We start from the raw sequence: 6,086 nt of genomic DNA on the forward strand, positions 1-6,086 counted from the left end.
TACAGGCCTTAGATTCATTTGGCCAATCTCTGATTTATTTAATGTGGCATCCACCATCTTGTGGGCTTGCTGCTTCATCTTCTTATATATTTACTTAAATGATTTTATTGGGTGTTCTTACAGCTCTTATAACAATCCATATATCCATGGTGTCAAGCATATTTTTACATATGTTGCCATCATCATTTTCAAAACATTTTTTTCTCCTAAGACGTTGGTGTCAGCTCCTCATTTTTCCCCTCCCTCCCCCATCCTCTCTCCCTCATGACCCTTGATAATTTATGCTTCATCTTCTTTTATCCTGTTCTCAACCCTGATACCCACAGGAGTCAAGAGAAGCCTTCATCTGACCAGTGACCCATGGACTTGAACTGGACTAAATTAGCCTTTTTGGTAATTGTATGAGTTATTTATTGATATAAATTGTTCTATATCGATACATACATACATATACAAGTGTGGCTGGATTTGCTTCTTTAGAGAACCCAGTCTAACTGGATTTGAATATTTAAAAATGAAATCCTGTAATTTTATGGTCACATTGCACTTGACTACTAGATTACTATTTCACCTTCCATAAATAACATGTTTTGTCTTTCTCTCTAGTACCCACCTATAATTAATAGCTATAATAGATTTTTCTTAATGATTTCTCTCCTCTACTTAAAGAATAATTGTTTTGTAAGCACTTAACCTAAGTGGTCTCTTCTGATATTTGACCAGAAATGAATTTTCCCAGATTTTCTCTAAATCTAAAATTCTTTATTACTGACTGCAAAAATAAATTAACACATGAACATACTGAACAGTGATGATAGGACTGAACAGTGTTTTCTTCTGGTGTACATAAGGTCAATACGGGTCAGAACTTGACTCCATGAAACTTCAGAACAGCAGCAACAATATCACTTCTATTTCCGATCATCTCATGTTATTGTTGGGGGCCTTAAAGTCTATTCTGACTTACAGTGACCTCTATGGCAGAGTGGGATGGCCTAATCGGGCTTTATGAAATCAGACAGGGCTGTGTGTGATCTTCAGGAACACAGACAGCAACCACTGCCAAGCTGAAGACGTTGGTAGGTTCATCATAGGTGCCTTTTCATTGCAGTAAAGACTACCCTTCGTCTGGCTTTTGGTTGAATTGCATTACGCGCAGCTGTGTGATTTACCTGTGTACTCTCATCGAGCCTTCTCTATTTCTTCTAGTAATTTCTGATTCTTTGACTGGAAATTAAGCAGCATGGTACTCATGAATTTTGGTATGTATCCCATCACACTCTGTAAAAGCTCCACAGCACAGATATTCTCTCATATATTCTTGCCTTATATTGCTTGTAACACTGAGAATAAATATTTTAATAATTAAATACTTTCCACACATTTTTCCATGTGATTTTGTAACAACTACTCGTACTTCAATTATTAATTCCCCTTTAAAAAGAGAAAGAAGGGATAGAGGAAAGGAATGGAGTGGGAGCAAGTATGAGAACAGGAGGGAAAGAAATGACGTCAAAATACTAGAGTCTAACAAAAAAGACAATGTTTAATCAAAAAGTAACCTATTCTCAAATTTTTTAAATACTAATTAGTATAAATCAAGTCAAGAACTATAAGTATCCCTTAGTATGCAACTATCCATTTCATTGTAATGATTTTCTTACCTCTTCAGTAAATGTTCTCATGTTCCTCTATTGTATTAAAATGTTATTTTTAATCTCTTTTTACTTTTTTCTCTCATAATTATATATTTATATCTTCAGTTTTTACATACATACATATGTATCATACATACATACATATTTTATCCTTCATAATTGGATAGATGAGGGAAATGGTTTTATAAGGAAGACAGATGATATTATAAATATGACATAGGAGACCTGCATAAACCTCATGTTATTTGGCTTACTGTAACTATAGTCACATGTGAGATGTGCTTTAGGTACTCATGGGAAGATCTTGCATTTTGCATGAAGTAGATTAGTGGATACCATTATATATTCCTTGTTAATTACATTGGAAGGGAGCAACATTTTTTACCAAGAACTAATAAATGGAAAGGACTCACATATTCACAAAGAGTGTATCCATTGCATAGAAACATCTACAGTTGTAAACTCAATCTGTGATCATCCCCTTCCCACACCCAACTTCCATCCTACACATCTTGCTAATTCAGTGTCTTCTCTCACCATTCACTGAAGGCTGAATAACGTGTTGTTTCCTATCTTCAAATATATTTGCTTGTGAGTCAATTTTGGAAGTAGTCGAGAGAGCCCAAAACAATGAATGTTCCCTCTAGACATGGCAAAGACTCCTGAGGAGAGACATTCTGGATTTAATGCTTATAGTTTGGAATTTATTAGAATCAAAGCCTTAAAACAAATAAAGCAGATGTATCATTGTTATACCTAAAGAAACTCTGCATAATTTCAAAGGATGTGAAGTATGTGTTTTTTATGAGAATAGTGATATGAAATGAGTACAGATGTTAATATAGCAGCATGGGAAAATTTTGAAGCAATGCTATTGGTAAATCATAAAAAACGCAAAGATGTGTGAATGCATATTTTTGTTTATCAGAAGCAGGAAATGGTAGCGCAAGGGAATGTCTAGTGTCTAGTGAGGGAAAGGGGGAACTTAGTAATTTGTGGTTATGTTGATTAAAAAAAAGTTAATAGGAGGGAAAACCTAGAAAAGGCTACTGAAACTCAGGAGAGGGTAACTGATCATCATTTTAACAAGTAAAATCTGCTTTCCTCTCTTGTCAGTTCGGTGATCCTTTTACATTTGCCTGACCCTCATATTTCTCTGGTTGTCAATATTTCCAGTGGGGACACACACACACACACACACACACACCTTTTTTTATATCTCTTTGAGCCAAAAAGAAGAGAAAATCCACCCATTATTACGAACACGCTTTTTAAGAAGTTATGTTTCTGAGTGCACAGCCAGGACCTTCTCATGTCTGGTCTACTTTTACTTTGGGCATCGATGTCGACAGTGGTCTCCTTTCTGAAGAACGTCTAGAGTTCAGACTATCTGCTTTCCTACAGATGTTCATATATTTTCCTTGACCATTCTGTTCAAAGGAAAACACCCTGAGCATCTTGATAGTGCGGTTCTTTTAATATTCAACATCATTAATAATGCAAAGGAAGCCCTACTAGCATACTCTACATAAACATTTGTTTGCCGATGTTTTTAACGTGGTCTCAGAGAAATAAGCATAGAGTGAAGCAAAGTTGGGAAGTGTTTCGGTCTGTTGGACATAAGGTCAGAACCTGCCCTCGATCACCTACCAATGAAAGCAATTTGCCTACAGCCAAGTGACTTACGAAGTTGTACTACGCAATGGCAAGCAATGTCACTTTGCACGTTTTATATGTTTATTTTGTTTACTTACCTAAGGGTCAGGGGTGCCTTGAGTTTTTCAAATGATAAGTATTTTGCTATTTACTGAAAGCTTGGGTCCATTGAGAAGCTCTTCTTTAGTCCAAAACCCAAACTCACTGCCATTGAGTCAAAGCCAACCCACAGTAACCGAAATGGCAAAGGTAGAACTGCCCCTGTGGGTTTCTGAGACTGTATCTCTGTATGTGAGTAGAAAGCCCTGTCTTTCTCCCATAGAGCACCGGGTGGCTTCAAACTGCTGAACTTGTGGAGAGCATCCACATGCTTTGACCACTATGCAACCAGGCCTCCCTACTATGCCACCAAAGATTGGTAATTTTGCTTACAAAAAATCAGCAATTAAAAACCCTATGAATCACAGCTCTATTCTGACACTGTAATAGCATCTGATCTCTGTGTGTGTGTGTGTGTGTGTGTGTGTGTGTGTGTGTGTGTGTGTGTTTGGTTTCAGAAGCAGAATTGGGACAGATAATATACTTTGTCTGGTTAAAGTTAGGAAATATTTCAGAGGCATAAGGGCCAACATCACTCTCATTATTATAAAATAAGTAATCATTTATCTTAGACATTTTCTAACTATCAAGCAAATAGTTAAGCATGGCTTATCTTCATCGTTGGGAAAATTGCATTCTGTTATCTATCATTGGAATAATAATTGATCCTGCAGCTGATAAGTAGCAGACCTGTAATTAGAAGCCATGATTCTAATTTCAGTGTTTGCCCCAATTCCACACACTCCTGTCTGTGACTCTATGACCCTATGGGACTTCCTTTGTAGGAGAATCAAATAAAATGTATCAAGTAGAGCAGCTTTTGGAATACTGATTAAGTTTTCATCCAGTTCTCGGAAAAGGTATTTTGTGGCTAGGGAATACTCCCATCATCGAGAAATTCCCATTTACTATGGGCCTGGAGGTCCTGGTGGTGTAATGGCTACATGCTAGACTGTGATTCACATGGTTGGCCGTTCAAAACCACCAGCAGCTCTGTGGGAGAGAAACTGCGCTTTCCACACCTATAAATAGTTACAGTCTTGGAAAACCACAGGAAGTCACTCTGAGTCTGTATGGACTGGATGACAATGAGCTTTTTTGTTTTTTGTACATGGTGTTGAACCAGCGTTTTTACTAGCTAATTGTTGTTATCCTCTGTTGATTCTTTGTTTCTTTTCAAGTTTTTAATAGAACCTCAACTTTATCAGCCATGAGGTTAGATTGAATAAAATCCCCTTCCAACATAGATGAGACTAGATCCTACTTTGATTTTATCCTCTATATACACTGGGTTTATAATGCAATTCAGTCTAATTTAGCCATGTAAACTTAATTCTGAGTCTTATATACAGACGTTGAAAAAATTACAACACTTATTTATTATTGACCATAAATGAGAACACACAGAGTATCTGGTATGGGTGCCAGAAATTTGTAGACCTTGAGTGTTAAGCCTACCTAAGATAGGTGTCAATAATGAGGTAGTGGCCCTATGACCTGGAGAGAGATAAACTTGTCTCTAGTCAGGTAATTTAGGTCTGGGTCAATCATTGCCAAACCATGTATCTACTTGAGGCAGTGTGTTCCTTTCATTGCTTAAAATTTACGTTAGGCTACTTTTTTCAGGTACAATCTATCAATAAGTTCTTTTATGAGACAGCTTCATTTTAATATATGCAGATGGTGCTTTTTTTTTTTTTAAAAACATTTTATTAGGGGCTCATACAACTCTTATCACAATCCATACACACATCAATTGTGTAATGCGCATTTGTACATCGTTTCTCAAAACATTTTCTCTCCATTTAAACCCCCGACATTAGGTCCTCATTTTTCCCCTCCCTCCCCGCTCCCCCCTCCCACATGAGCCCTTGATAGTTTATAAAAAAAATATGGAACGCTTCACGAATTTGCGTGTCATCCTTGCGCAGGGGCCATGCTAATCTTCTCTGTATCGTTCCAATTTTAGTATATGTGCTGCCGAAGCGAGCACAGCAGATGGTGCTTTTATAAAGGAATTTGGCAAGAACATCCTGGAAATCAAAGGACAAGAGCAGCATTTATTTTATTATTTGTTTATTTATTTTTACAGATGTTGGTAAATGGAGAAGACCAGTTTATTAAATCATTGCTGAGTTCCAGGTACTTTATCAAGTTTCTATGTTCACTACTTGACATCAGTCTATTAACTCGAAACCAACAGTACTCTATCTGTTTTTAGAGATGAAACTCCAGGATATTGAGTTAATGCCAAAGATAATGCAGCCAAAAAAATAAACACATCAGGAGTCAAACTAATGTTTCCTGCCCTGAAAGTCCATGCATGATTTGCTGTGTAATAAAAATTATCAATATGGAACTGTTAACTTGGTATCATAGCACATACACAACAGGACCAGTGCAAAATCACAAGGTACATCGATGTAATGATTTTTGAAATAATAACCTCTGTAATTTCTTCTTCTCTCAATAGCTTAGAAACACTCACCTCAACAAGAAACCAAATTATGGGTTGCTGATGTTCTCCCTGTCAGTGATCACTGATTAGCCTGTTGAAGATGTGAGGTGCTGCTTCAATAGCATATGGAAAGCCTTTTGATTTCCTGCATCATTGATTAAGATGACTGTTTGAGGGGATACTCCCCCAAAAAATAAAAACGGAAAAAAGCTCCG

At 36.9% G+C, this 6,086-nt stretch overlaps 1 non-coding gene across 1 annotated transcript; it reads right to left on the reverse strand.

Annotated features, from left to right (window-relative positions):
- Nucleotides 1–5,299: 5,299 nt before the first annotated feature.
- LOC115873818 lies at nt 5,300–5,406 on the reverse strand. Its single transcript, XR_004048603.1, has one exon. It is a non-coding gene; the product is annotated as a U6 spliceosomal RNA (small nuclear RNA).
- Between the last annotated feature and the right edge of the window lie 680 nt (nt 5,407–6,086).

The sequence above is a fragment of the Echinops telfairi genome, unplaced genomic scaffold (assembly GCF_000313985.2).
Source record: "Echinops telfairi isolate 266 unplaced genomic scaffold, ASM31398v2 ScPeMD7_7469;HRSCAF=8507_1, whole genome shotgun sequence".
In the NCBI taxonomy this organism is placed as follows: Eukaryota; Metazoa; Chordata; class Mammalia; order Afrosoricida; family Tenrecidae; genus Echinops; species Echinops telfairi.